Source organism: Moschus berezovskii, chromosome 6 (assembly GCF_049115385.1).
Source record: "Moschus berezovskii isolate FMDL1 chromosome 6, NW_MosBer_1.0, whole genome shotgun sequence".
NCBI lineage: Eukaryota > Metazoa > Chordata > Mammalia > Artiodactyla > Moschidae > Moschus > Moschus berezovskii.
The window spans coordinates 103,325,271-103,347,240 of NC_142465.1; the positions used below are offsets into that span (position 1 = coordinate 103,325,271).

The 21,970-nt window shown below is 46.7% G+C and overlaps 1 protein-coding gene across 1 annotated transcript in view; it reads right to left on the reverse strand.

Annotated features, from left to right (window-relative positions):
- The window catches only part of ETV6 (ETS variant transcription factor 6), a 284,029-nt gene extending 266,033 nt beyond the window's left edge, over nt 1-17,996 (reverse strand). The window contains exon 1 of the mRNA XM_088837320.1: nt 17,651-17,996. The gene's annotated coding sequence lies outside the window, so the exon portion shown is untranslated. The remainder of the gene's footprint in view (nt 1-17,650) is intronic.
- Between the last annotated feature and the right edge of the window lie 3,974 nt (nt 17,997-21,970).

Below are 21,970 nucleotides of genomic sequence, written 5' to 3' on the forward strand. Positions count from 1 at the left end.
AAAGGACAGCATGAGATACACGGGGTGTGGACCGCACAGGATCCAGAAGTGTGGAGAAGCAACCGTGGGTGAGTCCGTGAGCACTCCATGGACCGCAGAACAGTCATCACTCACTCCCCATGTCTTGGATGGCTTTGTGGCCACACTGGCCTTTGAAGAATGAGACAGAGGTGACTTGGCAGAACTATTATTACTATGCTCGTCCTGGCTCTGCTGCCTGTGATTCAAATCCTGAACGGTTTTATTTAGGTCTATCTTTATATGCTACAATTCTTAGATTCTTTTAACAAGAAATCTCCACCAAGAAAAGTTACCATCTTCTCTCTCCTTAATCCTGCTCATCAACACCTCTGACCAACATGAGACAAAAATAAATAAATAAAAAACAATAATAATAAGGCTTTGCCAGACTAGCAAACTGATCCAGGCAGGGGATTATAACAGACACCTGTTTTTCAACACAGCAGCTGCGAACACAGGAGAAGCATGGCAACCTAGTAACAAGAAAGCGTGCTCATTAAAATCTAATAGTAGCAGAAATTGGCATGGACCAACTTCCAGCTATGTCACATGAATGTGACAAGAAATTCAAATAAGATTTGACACATACGAGGAACTCTGCTTTGCTGAACTTGGAACATGAATGTTAGTTTGCTTATTGGGAGGTAATTCTAAAACCTTAAGGCAGCTATTATTCACACAGAGTGTTACCATGAACATTAACTAAAGCTTTTTGAAGTTTGGTTGATTCACGCACTGTACTGACCAAACACTGCTTCATTTAAGCCAGCTTAAAAAACCAACAACCAAAACACATCCTAGTGGAGAAAGTGGACACTGACATAGGAGCAAATAAAAAACATTCAAAATTATCTTTTCAAGATATATGCAGCCCAGAGTTACAGCAGCACTATTTACAATAGCCAAGATGTGTCCATCAACAGATGAATGGATAAAGAAGATATGGTACAATGGAATACTGCTGCTGCTGCTGCTAAGTCGCTTCAGTCGTGTCTGACTCTGTGTGTCCCCATAGACGGCAGCCCACCTGGCTCCTCCATCCCTGGGATTCAGCAGGCAAGAACACTGGAGTGGGTTACCATTTCCTTCTCTAGTGCATGAAAGTGAAAAGTGAAAGTGAAGTCTCTCAGTCATGTCCAACTCTTAGCGACCCCACGGGCTGCAGCCCACCAGGCTCCTCCATCCATGGGATTCTCCAGGCAAGAGTACTGGAGTGGGGTGTCATTGCCTTCTCCACAATGGAATACTACTCAGTCATAAAAAAGAATGAAATAATGCCATTTGCAGCAACATGAACAGATCTAGAAATTATACTAAAAGTGAAGTCAAAGAAAGATAAATATTATATGACATCACATATATGTGGAATCTAAAAAAATATAAGTGAACTATTTACAAAACAGACTCACAGACAGAAAACAAACTTATGATTACCAAAGGGGAAAGGGGGAAAGGGATAAATTAGTCTGAGATGAACAGATATACATTATTATAAAATAAACAAGAATTTACTGCATAGCACAAGAAATTATATTCAGTATCTTCTAATAACCTGTAAAGGAAAAGAATTGGAAAAAAGAATATACACACACATACATACATGTATAACCAAATCACCTTGCTATACACCTGAAACCAACACAATATTGTAAATCAACTATTAAAGAAAGTGAAAGTGTTAGTTGCTCAGTCGTGTCTGACTCTTTGTGACCCCATGGGCTGTAGTCCGCTAGGCTCTTCTGTCCATGGGATTCTCTAGACAAGAATACTGAAGTGGGTAGTTATTCCCTTCTCCAGGAGATCTTCCCGACAAAGGGATCAAACCCAGGTCTCCTGTACTGCAAGCTGATTGTTTACCTTCTGAGCCACCAGGGACCTTGATTTTAAAAATTAACTTTTCAGTTCATTCACCACTGAAAATACACACACACACACCCTACCAACATATAAGCACCACAGGCAAACTTTTCATAGCCGCAATATGTACACATTACCTTTTCAGAACAGACCAGGGTGATGTTCTCAGAAACAGCTTGTTAACAACCCCTCGCATTGCTGTTTAACAATCCGTTTATAGCCCATCAGAAAGCCAACCCTCCAAGGAGAAGTATTTTACATCTACATATAAGATTTCTTTGTCACAAGGCTGGGATTCATGCAATCTTTCACTCTATAAACTGAAAAACAGATTATGCCATGATTTCTGGGACATATGATCCTATGCACACGCAATACACACATATATACAGAGTCACAAGAAGAAACCCCTGGAATAAAAGCAGAATGACATCAAGAAGGCACAAGCCATCCCATACAGTCCCAACTAGGATTAAAAATAGTGCAGAAAGGCTTGGTGTCAGCTACCCTTGCACTGCTCCCACTAGAACACGCTGATTCTAACCTCCAGTGTTGATTTTCAAGCTTGAGCCTTCAGTAACTTAACGGAGAAACCTTTCCTTGACCCAAAGGAGCTATGCTGCAGGCTTTGGACAGTGCAGCAATAGTTCAATGAACTTCAATTATGAGGCCATTAATGTACACAAGATGCAAGCAAAGAGTGAACCTGAAATTGTGACTTTTCCCCTAAAGCCGAACGTGTGTGCCCAGGGACACTCGGACCAGTTGAGAGATTACCTTCCTGGCAAACAGCATAACAGAAACCCTTGATGTGCCAAGTACCATCAACTGCCTAGGAGCAGCCAGCTGAACCTATGCTTGCCTCACCGTGCCTGGGAAAGTGTGTGGTCAAAACTTGCCCAACGTGGCACAATCTTGTCAACACAGCCCCACATGGGATCCCAGTAGGATGAAGTGAAGAGCACCCTAAGTTTACAAGACCCTGAGAAGAATCACAGATACCATTCTAGGGGCCAGAACTGTGAAGTAGATTTTTTCTAATAATCCACTTGGTATGTAATCTGGCAGTCCACAAACATGTGCATTGGGTAAAACGAGATTTGCCCAAACTAGACTCAGCAGGTCACCCTAAAACAGACCCAAATAAGAAACAGGAGGTGTTGTGAACTCATTTCTCACCTGTAACCTAGATAAAATTAACCAAGAGGCCAGACGACTATACTCACATTCTCCCACACCCATCCCCTTCGCAGTAAACCTTTAAAGGCCACAGTTGAAATGGAAACATACCCAGAACCATTTTTCCCTTAAACTGGACTGTTCAACACCATGAAGTGTGAAGTGAAGTTGCTCAGCTGTGTCCGATTCTTTGTGACCCTATGGACTGTAGCCCACCAGGCTCCTCCGTCCATGGGATTCTCCAGGCAAGAATACTGGAGTGGGTTGCCATTTCCTTCTCCAGGGGATCTTCCCGACCCAGGGGTCGAACCCAGGTCTCCCACATTGCAGGCAGACGCTTTAACCTCTGAGCCACCAGGGAAGCCCCCATGGCTAACCACAAAAGCACACGCAGGCATTCCCCCTACCTTACAGAAGCTCCATTTGGCCATTTTTACCAAGGTTTTCAAGACAGACGAATTCTCAGAAGAGCCGGCTCAGGTTAAGAGTGCCTGGTGCCCGGGGCCCACCTCTTCCCTCTGCTGGAATAACAGGACCTTTCGGTGGGGTCTGTGTGGCTTTCTGCCTTTTTTCCTTCTTGCATTTTTAAGTCTTTTCCCTCTGAGGCCTCATGCCACCCACCTCCAAGCAAGGCCCACAGCCCTGTACTCAGAAAGGAGAAATAAATCTCCTGCCATCAATGTCAGTGGTTCTTTATGTATTTTTCTAGGGTAGGGAGTTTAGAAGAGCCAAGGTGCCAGGGAGGGTGGGAGCACATAGAGCAGTGTACTAACAGGTGCCCTACTTGAGATGTAACCCAACGCCCAGGTCCCCATGCCCATCTCTCTCCCATCTGGCTCAAAGTTAAAGATCCCCTTGCAGCATGCTGAAAAAGATTAGAGGATCATCACTCCAGTCTTTCTGAGCTTGTTAGCATTCCCCCTAAGTTCCATCATGTTCAAAAACTGCGTCTGACCCACAGGGGACTCCTGCCACTGAGCACCATGCCCTCACCACTCACGTACAGCCTGGCCAGGCGCACAGACCCTCGGAGATGCAAGAGAGCAGCATGCCAGTTTCAGAGGGCGAGCCTTCGTTTCCTGGTTCTCAGGGCAAAGACTCTCTGCCTTCCCAACGAGTATGGTCTCTCCTTCCACCTCAACCCAAAGCATTCGAGTCAGCATACCCAGGGAAGGACCAGGGGGATGTGAAAGTGAAAGTCACTCAGTCATGTCTGACTCTTTGTGACCCCATGGACTGTATAGTCCATGGAATTCTCCAGCCCAGAATACTGGAGTGGGTAGCCTTTCCCTTCTCCAGGGGATCTTCCCAACCCAGGGATCAAACCCAGGTCTCCCTCATTGCAGGTGGATTCTTTACCAGCTGAGTCACAAGGGAAGCCCTGGACAGAGTCAAATACGGAGCTGGCAGCTTGCCAGGGGATCTGAGCTGTTGTCAGCTACATCAGGTCATTCTGGTCTCCATATCCAGGAGAAGAGGGGAACTCACCCAGACGGGGGGGCCCTTTGTCATTCAGATCTCACCCCCAAATGACGGCTCTCCCACCCAGTTCACCGAACCTCAGAGACAGGCCAGATTAAGAGGCATGAAGTGAGAGTGACCCTGAAGGGATGTCCCTGCAGGGTCCCCAGCAGGGACCCTGCTGTCCCTGCCCATCACTGACCATGACTATCAAGACTGTTAGGAGAGCCACTGTCTCCAAGCAGAACACTAGTCAAGTGAACTCCAGATCTGGATTTTTTTAAATCTCCCAGACCTTCAAAAGGAGGATATGGTAACTATAAAAAGGACCCGGGATCCCTTTTCATGCCCACTTCTCAAAACCAGATGTACCCACTCTGGGGCAGGAAGCTGGACACAAGCGCTCATGCAGAGACCCAAAGAAAAGAGAACTCACTTTTGCCCCTGAGGGTGCCCGGCCAGTGATCACAAGCCTACACACGAGAAGACAGAGCAGGACCAGATGGCTGAGCCCTGTGGTTTGCTCTAGCAGGAGGCCGACGTGATGTTTAGGGCTAGTGTCTGGGAAAGATATATGGTCTAGAACAATGAAGGAAGGAAGTAACATGGGGAAAAAAAAAGTTACCTTCCTTGTGCAAACTCCCCAAAGAAGCCCAGAAAGGTGCTCAGGAAACGCTCGCTCCTCTTTCATCAAGTCTCAGGTATAGCCCTCTTGCTCTGGCAGATCTATTTCTCCAAGTACTAATTACTAGGCTATTAGGAGCCTTTGGATGATACTGGTCCCAAATTTTCTCTTGACCTGGAATCTTCAACAGGGACCCCAGGGATGCCTGTTGTCGCCACACTAGAATCTGGCAGGTACACGTGAGGCCACCACTACACACCTAGACCCACACAGGTGACTTCAGAGACTGACAAGCTATTCTTGGGGGGTTGACTTTTAAGTTACAGTGCAGATTTCTATCTGTAGCTCATTTCTTTCCAGAAATACTTGAGTCAGTATCTCAACTTTGACTGTTGCTTCCTCACAAAGAGGGGATGTGACAGAATCAGGGATTACTGACCTCATGATACGGAAAAGTCTTCAGAAAGATAAAGTCACCAGGCCCCATCATAATCCACTGGAGAGTGCACAAAACAGTAGAGCAGAAAATCACCAGCTCGCTTGTGTTTTCCAGGGTGAGGGCAGAGGAACCGGGTCTCTCTCCAGACCTAAGCTCTGTCCTCAACAGCTTAAAAGTGCCCACAGCTGCTTCCAGAAGTCAAGACAGGAGGCCTCGAACACTCTCTCCACTATTCCTCAAAAAGGGCCATTTTGGGACTTCCCTGGTGGTCCAGTGGTTAAGACTCCACTCTCCCAAAGCAGGTGACCCAGGTTTGATCTCTGGTCGGGGAACTAGATCCCACATGCCGCAACTAAGACCTGGAGCAGCCAAATGAATTTTCTTGAAGGTGGGGGTGGGGAGCTTTTGCAGACTCCATGTCATCTTCTCACTTAACATGGATACCCAGCGGAAAACTCAGGAGCGTACTTAAGTCCACAGCAAAAGGAATCAGAGCTGCTGATAACAAATACTTCAGCCTCCCTGCATGCATGCATGCTAAGTCACATCAGTTGTGTCTCTTTGTGACCCCATGGACTGTAGCCTGCCAGGCTTCTCTGTTCATGGATTCTCCAGGCAAGAATACTGGAGTGGGTAGCCATTTCCTTCTCCAGAGGATCTTCCCAACCCAGGGACCCAAACCCACATCTCTTACATCTCCTGCACTGGCAAGAACTTTCTTTACCACTAGCACCACCTGGGAAGCCACCCCCCAACCCAGACTCCCTTAACCTTTACAACAAATCAAGGTTCCTTGACGCCTGAAAGTTACAAATTTAGCTTCTTCAAATTCTCCCGTTTAAACCTCCAGGAAGAACCATCTACTCCAGACTCTTGGAACCGGAAAATTCACCATCTACTGCAAACAGTGTCTGCTCTGTGGTCAGACGGCCACGGGGCTGCCTGCCACACAAAAGCAGACTGAAGAATGGGTGCTCCCTCCGGAGTCTCGTCCCGGTTGCGAATAATAAGTAACTGTATGAACGAGCAGATCCTTTAATAGGTTTGAATACTTGAGGGCTGAGTAATAATGCCCATCAGAGGCACTGCACAGTATTTGCAGGCTTCGGGTTTTTTCCTTTCATCTCTGGAAACTTATTCAGAACCAAGAGAGCTATTCCCTCACAATTTTAAGATGCAAGCAGCATCTGTTTCGACCATGTAATTGCAGTTGGCTCGTCTTTTCTGTTGTTGAGGCTTGTATTCAATGAGAGTCAAAAATCGGAGCTTTGCTGAGCGCTGAGTGACCCCGCGCCTGGGAGAAGCTCAAAGGGATGGTGACAAGAGCCCTGGCTGGGAGTCAGCCAACATGAGGGGCCTGGAGGTTCATGCAGGGCCAAGAACCAGCCACGGGAGCTCTAGCAAGACCAGCATGTCTCTGGCCTCTGTTTTCCCAACGATGTAATGTTGGGAAAATTACAGGACTAGAAAATCTCTCACCCCTTCCAGATTCCTCTGATGGGAGGATATACAAAGAAGGAGAAGAACTACATTTTGCTTTGCTTTGAACAATGTTAAGGCACTGCCAATAGCCTTCAAAGACAGGGCTGTTTTTTGTTTGTTTAGTTTTGCTTAAGATTTTTTGAGTTGGTCCATTTTTTAAATTCTTTACTGAGTTTGTTATACTACTGCTTCTGCTTTATGTTTTGGTTTTTTGGCCCCGTAGCACGTGGGATCTTAGCTCCCCAACCAGGGATCGAACCCACAACCCCTTGCATTGGAAAATGAAGTCTTAAGCAGTGGACAGCCAGGGAAGTCCTGTGATAGGTATTTTTATTACCACTTCAGATGACTTACCAGGTTCAAGCTTAAGGTGAACAAGTTAGGGAATAGGAGAGAGGGAGGGAGGGAGGGAGGTTCAAGAGGGAGGGGATATATGTATACACATAGCTGACTCCATTGTACAGCAGAAACCAACACAACATTGTAAAACAATTATACTCTAATAAAAAAATTTTTTTTTAATGAACATGTTTAAGAAGCAAGATTCACACTTAGGTCTATCTACTCCAGGATCTGTCCTTCCCCTAGAAGCCCTTCATGGTACAGCAATGACTGGTCCCTCTTCTCAAGAACTTACAATCCCCTTAAGGGAAATCAGCATTACAGAGAAGAACCAATGAAAGGCAAAATAAAATGCAAATCAAACTCTGAAACAGCGGTGATTACGATGACAGTGCTCACATCATAAGCACCGGCACCCACAGCACTCACACCAGCGGGACTGCACGCCCTTTGCGGGTCATTCAGGAAATCAGATCGTCTTCCGTGTGTCTGACTCCCACATACAAAGGGAAAACACCCCCAGGGAACACACGAAGTCTGGTGAGCGTGCAGATTTATTGGGTAGCTCTTTCCTGTCTTCACTGGGGGAGGAAAGTAATATTTTTCAGAAGTCACTGGTCCAGATAACTGAAGTGTAGCCTTTTTAAAAGGTAACGTTATTTCTATGGCAGCCCTGTTCGTTGGCTAGCTTTCCAAAATGCACGACACTATTTCCTCACTTCCTAAACCTCATAAAGACTGTCTTTAACGCGAGGTCATAATGATGATCATTAATACCATCAGTCATTGTGTGGTACCAGACAAACCGGTTTCACTCTCTAGACAGGAGTCCCCACAACAAAGCTGTGCTGAGTTATTGTCTGCTTTTTGTCAACTTTCCTGGTATCAGTGGGACATGGCCCTGGGATCATGAACACCTGATTCTGACTCTGGCTCAGCTATGAAGGGCAATGTGATCCCAGGCAGGTTATTTTTTTTTTTTTTTTCATTTTTTAAAATTGGGGTATAGTTGCTTTACAATGTTGTGTTAGTTTCTGCCATACACGGAAGTGAATCAGCTGTATTTATACGTATATTGCTTCCTCTTGGACCTCCCTCCCACCCCATTCCAGTCCCTTCCGCCCCGCTGGTCACCATAGAGCACTGAGCTGAGCTCCCTGTGCTATACAGCAGGTTCCCACTAGCTCTCACTTTTATACATGGCAGTGTATATATGTCAATCCCAACCTATTCATCCCCCACCGTGTTCGTACCAGTTCTCTATGGCTGCACCTCCATTCAGTTCAGTTCAGTTGCTCAGTCGTGTTCGACTCTCCGCGACCCCATGGATCACAGCACGCCAGGCCTCCCTGTCCATCACCAACTCCCGGAGTTCACTCAAACTCATGTCCGCAGAGTCGGTGATGCCATCCAGCCACCTCATTCTCTGTTGTCCCCTTCTCCTCCCGCCCCCAACCTTTCCCATTCCTGCCCTGCAAATAGATTCATCTGTACCAGCTTCTAAGATTTCACATACACATGTTACTGTGCAATATTTGTTTTCCTCTTTCTGACTTACTTCACTCTGCATGACAGACTCTAGGTCCATCCACGTTGCTACAGATGACCCAATTTTGTTCCTTTTTATGGCTGAGTAATAGTCCATTGTAAATATGTACCGCATCTCTACCCATTTCAGGCAGACTACTGAAATGCTGCAAGAAATGGCAACCCACTCCAGTGTTCTTGCCTGAAAAATCCCATGGAGGCTGAGAGGCTACCATCCACGGGGTCACAGAGTCAGAAACGACTGAACGCACACACACATCTAAATGCTGCAGGACTCAGTTTTCTCCTCTGTTTCACGAGAAATGGGGCTTAGACTTTCTTAATCCCTCAACTCCCTCCACATTGTACTCTGTCTGCTTCCTTCCCTACATCTGCTCTGAAGACAGGCTTCAGTAAAGCTGCTCAAATCCAGAAATGCATCAGTCAGAGGGCCCACAGCCTCTCTTCAGGAAATGAGAACAAGGGCCGTGGCATCAGGTTATCAGGAAAGAGAAAAACAAAAAAGACGATTCCTTTGGAGGTGGGGGAAATCAGGGAATGCCTGAAGCGACGTCAGACAGATTCCAAGAAATCACACAGTATCTTTAGATGAATGAAAGGGATGGGTTTTTTAAATTTTTTAATTGGAGGACAATTGCTTTACAATATTGTATTGGTTTCTGCCATACATCAACATGAATCAGCCACAGGCATACATATGACCCCTCCCTCTTGAACCTCCCACCTTATCCCACCCCTCTAGGTTGTCACAGGGCACAGGTTTGAGCTCCCTGCATTGTACAGCAAACTAAGAGGGAAGGTCTCTAAAATGTACTGCATTTATGAACTATGTAAAAATTTTTAAATTGAGAAAAAAAGCAGTGGAAGGAGAGACTGAGCAAGGTGTCTAGTTCCCATGGCCCCAGCCTGTCACCTGATCACATGATGATGAAATAAGGAGTCACTGGGGAAAAATCGGGGGCTTCCCAGATGATGCTAAAGAACCTGCCTGCCAATGCAGGATACTTAGGAGACACGGGTTCGATCTCTGGGTCAGGAAGATCCCTTGGAGGAGGGCAAGGCAACCCACTCTGGTATTCTTGCCTGGAGAATCCCATGGACAGAGGAGCCTGGTGGGCTATGGTACATGGGGTCACAGAGAGTCAAACACGACTGAAGCAACTTAGCATGCACAGACAGGGGAAAGTAGAGAGGGGAAAGGTTTCTAAGAAAAATATGAAAAGGGCCCAAATGAACCCACCCAAATACAAAGCATCACAAGGCAACATCAGGGATTGGTGTAGAAACAGGACACCTGGACATCCATTCCAGGGAGGGTGCTGTGTGCAAACTGACCATCTGGCTACCTTGTCCCCAGAGGGCTGGTTAGGAACCACCCACCCAAGCAGGAGGAGGCTAGAGAGGGAGGGGGCATCCCTGACCGCTCTATTCCCACCTCTCAGCTTGGCCTGTGGGAAGCACCACCATCACCCCATCGCTCTCAGTTTTCTAACTTTCTTCACAAAGGAGGTTGGCCTTGAGACTGGGGTCAGCAGGGAAGGTAGCTGCCATGCACAGCCTGGGAGATGGCAGGCCAACACATCACTTAATGGCTGCAGGCTCCTCCTCTGTAAAATAGGGAGAAAACCTGCCTCCCAGAGGGAGTCGTGAAGAACAAATGAGATAATGCACATAAAACGCTTAGCTTGAGGACTGGCACACAGCAGGATCCAATAAGGGAGGGTAGTACTGATGGAGGACGAGGAGGAAGAAACACAGGACGGATGACCACCAGATCAGCACGCAAACCCCTTTAATTACCTAGGCTTATATCACTGAAGCATACACATTACCATACATAAAATAGATAGCCAGGGGGAGTTTGATGTATGAAGCAGGGCACCCAAAGCTCAAGACAACCTGGAGGGATGGGGTAGGGCAGTAGGTGGGAAAGGGGGCTCAGGAGGGAGGGGACATATATATGCCTATGCATGCAATGTATGGCAAAAACCACTGTAATACTGTAAAGTAATTATCCTCCAATTAAAATTTTAAAAAAGAAAGTGAAAAGTGAGAGTGTTAGTCGCTTAGTCATGTCTGACTCTTTGCGACCCCATGGACTGTAGCCTGCCAGGCTCCTCTGTCCATGGAATTCTCCAGGTAAGAAAACTAGAGTTGGGTAGCCATGCCCTTCTCCAGGGGATCTTCCCAACCCAGGGATTGAACCCAGGTCTCCTGCACTGCAGGTGGATTCTTTACTCTCTGAGCCACCAGAGAAGCCCGTCGAGATTTTAGAAAGCTCCCAAAATGCAGGTGTTCCACAGTTTAGTCCACAGACCTGAGTGAGCAGTCTGTGCTTCTAGGGGGTTCATACCTAACAAACACAGACTAATGCCTCGTCGCCCTTCCCACCCATACTCCCCAAATTCCAGATCATTAGACCAGAGGTCCCCAACCTCCAGGATCTAATGCCTGATGATCTGTGGTGGAGCTGATGTAACAATAATAAAGTCCACAGTAAATGTAATGTGCTTGAATCATCCCAAAACCTCCACCCACCACCACTCGCCCATCCCCCATCTGTGGAAAAAGTGTCTTCCATGCAACTGGTCCTTGGTGCCAAAAAGACTGGGGACACTGTCTCAAATGGAGACCAGGCTCAACTGTATACTTTCACTAAGAAGAAAAGACTGATCAAGCAAGTTAGCACAGCAAATAACACTTCAGTGGTACTATTTCTATGCAGAAGGCACCGTCTCGCGCACACGGCAGACCTCATTTCTAATCAGAGGGCGGTATGGACACACGTCATTTCTGCCTGTTCATGGAGGCGCAGCCTGAGATGCCCCTAGAAAGCCACATTTATTAGGCTGGTTTCTGTATGTTCAGAAATCAACGAAAATGTGCTTGTTTTTTAACAGGCTGCCATTCTAAATTCTAACTACTTTAGTCTTTCTCTCCCCAAATACTAGGTGTGGCAGCGAATGGTCTTTATGCCGGGCCCTCCTCGTGTGGGAACCCTGCATCGACTTACACTAATTCTATTCAATAAATCCACACAGAGCCTGGTTTCTTCCACACGTCTCATAACAAATATGGCAGTGAGGGCCTCTGCCAGGAAATCAACACCAGTGCTTTTCCTAAAGTAGCATTGACGAAGACAAAATACGTTGTTGGTACACCCCATGCCCCAAGGGGCTTCGTTTGACACCGATTCACTCTGCTGGGAGTGTCACACCAGAGAGCAACTTTTCAATATTCATAACAGAGTGCACAGGCTCTTGATGCTGATCCCAAACACGCCCCCCCAACCTGCCTCAGCTTGAGTACACGCAGGTCAACTAGGCTGCTCAGAATCTGCTCTAGTGCTAGCTTCCTTAGGAAATTCTAGAAACTGGGCTGTTTTTTCCCTCAACTTACCTATGCTAAAGAGGTAAGCTATTTCTCTAGGACTAGCTGCCATGTTTTCAGCTGATGCTGTTTGAAACACAGAGCCTCACTATATATAAATTAAGGTGTATGTTTGAGCCTAAGGTTCCCCCCCCAGGATTTCTCAGAAAAGGCCCAGCAAACAGGCCCAGAGCCCTCAACACAAAGCACAAGTGCCAGCTCCTCACATACTATAAAAAAAAAAGTACCACTGCACCCCATCATTGGGGATATATCCAAAACTCAAAGCAGAATCTCAAGAGTCATTTGTACACCCATGTTTATCGCAGCCTCATTCACAACATCTGTGAGATGGAAGTAACACAGATGTCCTTCAACAGATGAATGGATTAAAGAAAATATGGCATATACATAAAATGGAATGCTGTATGTGGCAGTTGCTCAGTCGTGTCCAACTCTTTGCGACCCCATCGACTGTAGCCTGCCAGGCTCCTGTCCATGGAATTAATTCTCCAGGCAAGAACACTGAAGTGGGTTGCCATGTTTTTCTCCAAGGGATCTTTCTGAGGCAGGAATCGAACCTAAGTCTCCTGCACTGCAGGCAGGTTCTTTACCATTTGAGCTACCAGGGAAGCCAAAATGAAATGTAAAGCAGCCTTAGAAAAAAGGAAACCCTGTCCCATGCTACAATATGGACAAGTCGCCAGGCCATTCTGCTAAGTGAAATACAGTATAATTCTACTCATGTGAACTATTTATAGGAGACAAAAAAATCACAGAAACAGAAAATAGGAAGGTGGCGACTGAGGGCTGGGAGGAGCGGAGAGGGGAAGCTAGTGTTGAGTGGGTTAGGGTTTCAGTGTTGCAAGACAGAAACATTCTAGAGATCAGCCGCACAACAATGGCAAGAGACTTAACATGACTGAACTGCACCCTCAACAATGGTTTAGAGGGTAAACTTAATGTAACATGCTCTTCACCATAATACAGAAAAGTTATTGCAGTAGATGGTGGTGCAAAGTCAAGCCCATCAAACCCTCTTCCCTCATCCCCGACTCCTACTGCTTCCTCTCCTCACATCTAACAATATACCCTCTCGACCCAGGGCTCCCCCACACACCGTCTTACTTGGCACAGACCTCCATGCCCTCATACCAGCTGGCTTGCGATTAAAATGGACCAAGTTAGGAAGTGCCAGAGAGCGCACAGCCTATTGTATTGAATTTCTTTGGCCTTTTATAGGGACGAACCTGTGAACCCAGCCAGTACGGGGCAGAGGCTTGAAAACCAAGAGGCCTGCACTGCTCTGCCTCGGACATGGATCAGCTGAAGCAAACCATTTAGCCGTGTGGATCTCTTTGCCATAAAAGACGCTGGCCCAGGTGATCTTTATAGCCTCCCAGCTCCGAGTCTCTAATTAATTCAATTGCTAAAGAACCCAGCAAGAACTTTAGAAGTCTCCTCTGCTGAACCTTCTCCAGTGATTCCTCAAGCCCCTTTGTCTTTTACTCAACTCCATGTTTTTGCTTATTTTTAGACACAAAAGCAGTTTTTGAAAATGTTACCAAAATAAGAAAAATTATAAGGTCAAAATTCTACTGATAATAATTTTTGGACCAACACCCTACGGAGTGCCCCAGGCCTCTCAGCAGGGTGACCCTACAACCACTTTATGCCAGCCTGTGGATGCAGCATTAAGTCACTCGAGGCACAGAGAACAGAGAGGAAGGGGCCCTGACCACGTTCCATGCCTCACTGCAAGTCAGCCAACGCGACTGACACATACATCCAAGCCAGATGCCAAGGTGGGCACGAGACACAAAAAGATAATCACCACTCAACCCAAAGAGCTCAGGGTCCAGAGGGGCATCTCCTAGAGAGTAAGAAAATAGAGAATTCATTCCACTAAGAAAGCCAACCCATACAGAGGGCAGAGAAAGAGAGGGGACCAGGGAACTTATCCGACTGTTTTCTATCGTATTCTGGAAGCCCTCCCCGAAAGGCCTGGGTCTGCTGGGTCATAACTGCTTTCCACTACAACTTGGCTGAACTTAGAACTCAACAGGTGACTTGAAGGTGAAGGCTGATGATGGAAAAGACAGCCTCTTCCTTCCTCCCATGCCTAGCAGTCAGCCACATGATCCCCTGATAAAAAAAACAGTCGACTTTTTATATAGTTAGTCCTTACATTTAAACAACCCCAGACACTTCCCTGGTGGTCCAGTGGTTAACACTCCACACTCCCAAAGCAAGGGGGCACGGGTTCCATCCTTGGTCGGGGAAATAAAATCCCTTATGCCACACAGAAAGACCAAAAAAAAAAAAAGCCAAACAAACAAAAGCCCCCAAATGGTCGGGAATGGAAGCATTTACTCTCTCCTGATGAGAATGCCCAGTGCAGACACACAGAGGGTCAGAGGGGCGCAGTCCTAGTCTAGGTGACCTTGGGCTGGTCCACCTGTCTTCTGCTGTAAACATGTGTCTGATGACTTCCCTAGGGTGCCGGGAAGAATGCTTATAAAGTGCAAAAGAAACATGAGAGCCAATATCAGGCACTCATCAGCAACCACCACCACGCAAGCGATACATATGAAGGTGTCACTGACTGATTCAGAAACTTTCACCCTGGAAATTCCACCAAAATCATACACTACTCTTTTTCTAGCAGAACTGACACTGCTCAGAAGTAAACAGAGTACTTCCCCCTGTGGCTGCCTCTGGTCGGGCTCCTCTGTGCTCCATCACACCAGCTGCTGAGGAATTTACTTGCCTGCTGACCAGCTGCTCGTAGAGGATATGAGCCAGGGAGAAAGATTTCAGGAGCAGACAGGAGAGGTGAGGGAAAACTCTCCACAGAGAGCTTTCCATGCCACATGTCCTCAGGACATCAGAGCCATGAGCTCATCCTTTAAAGCTCCTGACACTCATTCTCTGCTCTACAGAAAACTTTATTGTTTACTGAACTCTAGAAAAAAAAAAAAAAATCGCTGTACTAGTAGGTTCCCGGCAAACATTTTTTATCGTGCAGTCATTGTACCACATCCCAGGGACTCAGGGAAACACCACACACAATCACCAGAACATTTTCAGACGAGCTAGAATAATCCCAGTCCTTGATCTCCAGAGCTTCTTACTGGAACACTGCAAACTAAACAAACTCCATGAGAAAATGCACTTCCCGTGCGTGCGTTTAAACATATGCACGGTCCAAGTAAGCAGTCATAGACCAGTTCCATAAAGGACAATCCAAATTAACAGTGATACTTTCACTACTAGGGAAGACCATTGGATCTGTTCTAATTATGGAGAAATATAGAAGTCAAGAAAAAAGGCTTTCGAAAAGAATGGAGAGGGTAAATGGTAAGAAAGAAAATGATAACACAAACCGTGGCTGCAATTTTTAGGTCACAGTTAGATTGCGCTGTCTGGGTTTGGGATTGGTTCCCTCCGTGCGTGGAAGGAAAGAGTTGCTGTAGTCTTCCACTGAGGTACCATGAGATGAGCCCCTCACTGTATTTCTGCCTGCAGCCCCAAGCCCCTCAGATGCAATCTCTTTAGAAGAGCTAGCAAGCCACAAAACAGCTTGCTTTTCGTTGTCTCCACTCCAAAACCACTCTCCCATGGTTGTTCAAGTTCTCCTGAGGTCAGATTTATTGTCGCTGAGATAAATAAATTTACAGATTTAATATCCTATTATTTAGTTACCTCTGTGTTATGAAGTATCAGATAGATTAGGCACACCCAAGGATTTTCCTGAACTCATAGAATCGAATTATTCAGCAAAAGAAATTGGTTTTAAAGTATCAACCTACCTAAGTTCTTTACCCTGACACCCTCTCCACCTCAGACATACTGCTATCCCCAGATATCTACACAGAAACCCAAAAGTTCCACTAGGCGTTTTTTTATGCGAGGCAAAAACAAACCCAAGCCACCTTTTCAGTTCATATTAAGCCTAATTCAAACCCCCTGAGAAATCGTGGCCGAAAAGAAATACTAACACCTGAGTATAATTACGAAACCCTAATGAGCAAATATGAGAAAATGCTGTGTTTTCCTCTAAATAGATCCTATGTAAAAGCCATTTTAAAACAGGAGAGATGTCTCTCAAAATGCCCCACAGATGAAAACTGCTTATTTGTTCATTGTCTCTGCAGGGTCCCCTCAATGAACATGTTAAATGGGCCAAGCCACAAACAAACTTCAGCAGCTTCAGTTTCTCACTGAAGAAGGCTTTTCCATCTGAGCATTGATGGAACAGTGAAATGAAAGTGCACACCGAACGCAGGGAAGCGCAAATTAATTGGGGGAGATGGACAAATCAGTGTGCCTCCTCACGGTGGCAAACTTTACAACTTTTTAGAAGCAACAAACTGCAGCACCACTAGCCTTTACAGACATACAGACATGTACATAAATGCTCACACACACCACTTGGAAGATAAGTACTGTGTTTGCAAACATCCTCCACCATCCTGCATTTACCAGACTGCAAACCTTGGCCAGAGACTAGGAGATGTCTACTCTTAGCTACCCTCTCTGCACTGTCAAAGTGGGAAGGTCATTCTGCCTGGTCATTTCAATCATTCTCCCTGCATCACAGGAGTTTTCTACTTTGGGATTGCTCAACGTTCAGATGCCTACGAGAGTAAAATAACCATTCAGCAACTTTATTCACCGTGGTTGTTTTTTTTAAAAAAAAAAAAAAAAAGAAAGAAAGAAAAGAAAGAAATTCATTGTGCAATGCCCAGGAAAAGCTGACAGCACTACTGTCTCCCAGACAAGCTCTTGCAATTACAATTGGGGGGGGGGGGCGGGGGGATAGAGAGACTGTCTGATCAGACTCGCGGAACCCTTAAAAAAAAAAAGATTCCAACCCCAATGGAGCCGGAGAACTTTTTTTTTCTAAGGAGACCACCCCTCGGGAACAAAAGTTACATTTCGATCACATGTTGGGAGTAGGAGTAGGGAGCAGGTTTTTTTTTTTTTTTTTTTTTTAAGCGCACTAATTACCGGGGTGTTTTACAGACCTGAGGACCACTCGGGTTCCTCCTGACCGACTGTGACCGGCATTTCCTTGTCAAAAAGCAAAGGAGGTGGGGTGGGGGCGCAGGAGCCGACAGGGGGCTCGGCGGGAGCAGGGGAGCAGCAAGGTTACACTAGAGGGTACGCAGCCGCCGAGAGCTGCATCTCCTTCCCCGGCGCCCCAAATAATTTCCTGCGAACAGAGCGACTGCAACAGCCCCCTCGGATCGGAGCAGCCCGGCGCGATCAGCCCGGCCGGTGCAGCTTTCCACCCCGGAGAGGGAGGGGGAGAAGATCTTTACCTTAATGCTACACTGAGCAGGAGTCTCAGACATGTCTCACAGCGAGAGAGATCAGGAAGTTCTCAGTTTTTTTTCCACTTTCCTTTCCTCTCCCCAACCCAGAAACGCTCCACGGCCAGCCGGACGCGGTCATTTAAGAAGTTTCTTGCAGCATCTCTCCCGGCGGCCGCCCCGGGGGGCCGCGAGCGCGCGGGGCGGGGCGGGGCGGGCCGGGCGCCGGCCGAGTCGCCGCGCGCGGGGCGGCGGGGGCGTGGGAGCGGGCGGCGCGGCGGCGGGGTCTGCAGGTCGCGGCGCGGCGACCCGGGGCGCTCGCCCGGCCGGCCTGCCCCGCTCTCTCCTCCCACCCGGGCCGGCGCCCCCGCCCCCCGCCCTCCCTCCGCGCTCCCTCGCCCTCCCTCCCTCTCTCCCTCTCTCTCTCGAATGTTTTCCTTCCTGGAAGAGAGAAACTGAAAGGCAGAACTGAGAAAGCTCTTTGCTCATTGATCTTGAGAGTTTCAGTGCAGAAACTGACGTGAATTCCCAGCACTGAGCTCTGCCTCTTAAAGGAGCCACCAGGAAATAAAAGCTCGGGTTACAGCCCGGCATCGGGAAATAAAAGCCGCGCGGGGGAGGGGGGGCGGCCGGCTCGGCCATCGGGGGGCGGGGGGCGGCGCGCCAGGCCCCCGGGGCCGGGGCCGGGGCTGCTAAGCTCCGCCGGGCCGCCGCCGGGCTCGCGCCTCGGGGCCCCAGAACCCTGCGGACAGGATCAACGCCTCCCCCTCCCCTAGTTCCGTCTCTTACATACACTGAAAGGCACAGGGCTTTTTTTTTTTTTTTTTAATTTTTCCTCCGCGCCGCCACCCCCCGCCCCCGAGCCGAGCGCAGACGCAGTGAAAATAATTATATAGGAAGGGACATTCCGGTAAGGACGCGGAACCCGAAGGAGGAAATAAAACAATAGCCTTTGTTCTGCTTCTCGGCCGCGGCCTCTTTAAGAGAATCCACCAGGAAATGGGAGATCGGGTTACAGCCCGCACCGGGGAAACGGGGCGAGCGGCGGAGCGCGACGCCGCCGGAGACAAAGCGGGGCTGCTGCCCGCAGACGCGCGCCCGGCCGCGGGGGGATCTCCCCGCCGAGGTGGGCGCCCCGAAAACGCTAGGTGCGCGCGCGCGCCGAGCAGGCGTCCTGGAGAAGGGAAGGCTGCCGGGCAGCTATCAAAGGCGGCTGAGTTCCTTTTCCTGACCACCGCCACCCCCAGCCGCCCTTCCTCCCTCTTTCGAAACCCGCTGTCCTTTTAAAGCAATAGCGGCCGCTACCAACCGACAAAGGGGGCTCGAGTACAAAGTTGACAGGACGGGTTCCTGGAGATAACACCCCTCCCCGGACCGCTTCTCAGAAGCCGTCACTGGCGGATGGGACGACCCCCGGGACCCTGCCCGGAGGGTGGGAGGAATATTTGCCTGGGAAAACAATTGAGAGGAGGTTAAAGCCGGTCGGGCTGAAGGTTCTATCCTTGAGTACGTGTTGTCTGATCACTCTATTATTTTTATTGTTGTTTAGTCTCTGAAAATGCTCCGAAGCGTCCACCGCAGAAGTGGACACATTATTAATTATATGTAAATTCTAAACCCCGCTAATACTTTCGGCTTTAACGTATGGATGTGTATTAAATTATGAATATATAGACCACGACTCATTTCCCAGATCCTCCCCATTTTCCTACCTATTTCCGTTTATCTCTCCACGTGATAAATCGCGTGCAGACTTTTTTACACGCCCATTCGAAGAACACTCTGAACCGGGATTTATTTAAAGGGTTGGAATGGGAAAGCCCTGTTTCTGGGAAGGTGGGAATAATGGGATTTTGTGAGTCTCCGAGGACCTCAGAAGTCCTTGTCACCTGGTAGTCCTGTTCCCCGGAGGGCTCACATCCACACCAACTCCTCTGCCTTGAACCACCTGCTGCCCCCCATCCTAATCCACACGCACGTATCTGCCTTTGATCCCATGGCTGGTGTTGCTGGCATTGGTTCTGATGTCCCATTGCTGGGTTAAGTCCTATAAACCTCTGCATCCCTTACTTACCAGTATGATCTTTGTCAGCTCACCTTCTCAGCTTGGGTAAAATGGGGTGGGGTGGCGGGTGGGGAACAGTACCTATCTCTTAAGATTCCTGTGAATGTTAAATGAGCAGATATATACAAAGTGATTATCTGAGCGCCTGCTACATATTTTACCTGCTCAATGTTAGCTACAATTATTTAACCTCAGGACCGAATTAACTCTCAACTTTATTCTCTCTCCTAACCTTCTCCAGGTGACTCACAAAAGTGGTCGTTTAAATGAATGTGTGTGGTCCAAAGCAAAATATTGCAGTCGCGGCTGTGGCAAATGTCGCATTTATCCAGGGGCTGGTGATCTCTTTCTAGAAAGCTCCTGATAGTAAATATTTTGGGCTTTGTGCCCCTAGAGACAAAGTTTAGATTTTGTAGATACTTATATAACAATAGAGAAAACAAATATCCAGTTTTTTTATTGACAAAATATAAGGTGTAATAATAAGTGTTGTAATACAAGTCTAACAATGAGAGGAATGGAACTCTTTTTTAGGGGGATAACATTTCACTAAGTTAAACATCAGTTTAAAGTAAATGTTCTCTATCATCACAATTGATTTCAAAGGTTTATCTGTTAATGTGGATCTAATGAGATTTTACTTATTTCATTTGGAAATATCTTTTCACCCAGATAGGATCCTGCCAAATACATCAATCCATGAGCATATGGTTTTACTTGAGCATATTTATTACTTATAAGGCAGTTATACAATTTTATTGGAATTCTATAAATTCTCTTGATATTTCCCCTTTATGCCATTACATTGCAGGTTAATCATTTCCAATTGAAAATTAGGTGGAAATGCCTCAATTGCACAGTGAAGTGGATTTTAAATATGAAAATGTCCTTTTCACTTGCGTCAAATTCCAAAACCACTGTTGGAACTGCAGTTTGAGCTCAGAAAAATAGAACTGCTGCAAATTTGTGTTAGAATGGAGATCTTGCTTCTTGCTTTAACTTTTTTTAAACTTGTTTTAACTGAAGTGTATAAAGCAGCTTGATATTATTTGTGTTTCAAATAATGTTAATTGTGTCAAAATAATTTAACGGCAGAATGAGCTTCACATATAGCTGTATTTTGCTTTGCAGTTTTAGGTTGAATTCATGAAAAACATTATCAAGTCTATAACAAACTAATTTCTAAACTACTCAGTAATTATGGTTCAAGGAAGTTCTTTTCGTTCATTCATTCCGATTTGTCAGGTGCTTCTCTATTCCTTGTTTCCTGATTTCTTTGGGGTTCAGTTCAGTCGCTCAGTCGTGTCCAACTCTTAGCGACCCCATGAACCACAGCACGCCAGGCCTCCCTGTCCATCACCAACTCCCGGAGTTCACTCAAACTCATGTCCATCGAGTCGGTGATACCATCCAGCCATCTCATTCTCTGTCGTCCCCTTCTCCTCCTGCCCACAATCCCTCCCAGCATCAGAGTCTTTTCCAGTGAGTCAGCTCGTCGCATGAGGTGGCCAAAGTATTGCAGTTTCAGCTTTAGCATCAGTCCTTCCAATGAACACCCAGGATTGATCTCCTTTAGAATGGACTGGTTGGATCTCCTTGGAGTCCAAGGGACTCTCAAGAGTCTTCTCCAGCACCACAGTTCAAAAGCATCAATTCTTCGGCGACCAGCTTTCTTCACAGTCCAACTCTCACATCCATACATGACCACGGGAAAAACCATAGCCTTGACTAGACGGGCCTTGATTGGCAAAGTAATGTCTCTGCTTTTTAATATGCTATCTAGGCTGGTCATAACTTTCCTTCCAAGGAGTAAGCATCTTTTAATTTCATGGCTGCAATCAGCATCTGCAGTGATTTTGGAGCCCCCCAAAATAAAGTCTGACACGGGTTCCACTGTTTCCCCATCTATTTCCCAAGAAGTGATGGGACCAGATGCCAAGATCTTCGTTTTCTGAATGTTGAGCTTCAAGCCAACCTTTTCACTCAGTTCCATTTAAATTCCTAGATGGTCTTTCTATTGTTTCTGTTTCTATGCTGAATATAGTGGTGGCTCTAGAAATTACAATTTGTGTCTTTAATTACCACAGTCTATCTTCAAATAATACTCTAACTTATGGATATATAAGAAAGCTTACAACAGTATAATTTCATTGTTACTCTCCCATACTTTATGATATTGTTCTATATTTTATTTCTACCTATTATGAAATCCACCATACATTGTGGAGTGGTTGATACTTTTTTCTTAATATTGTAAATATATG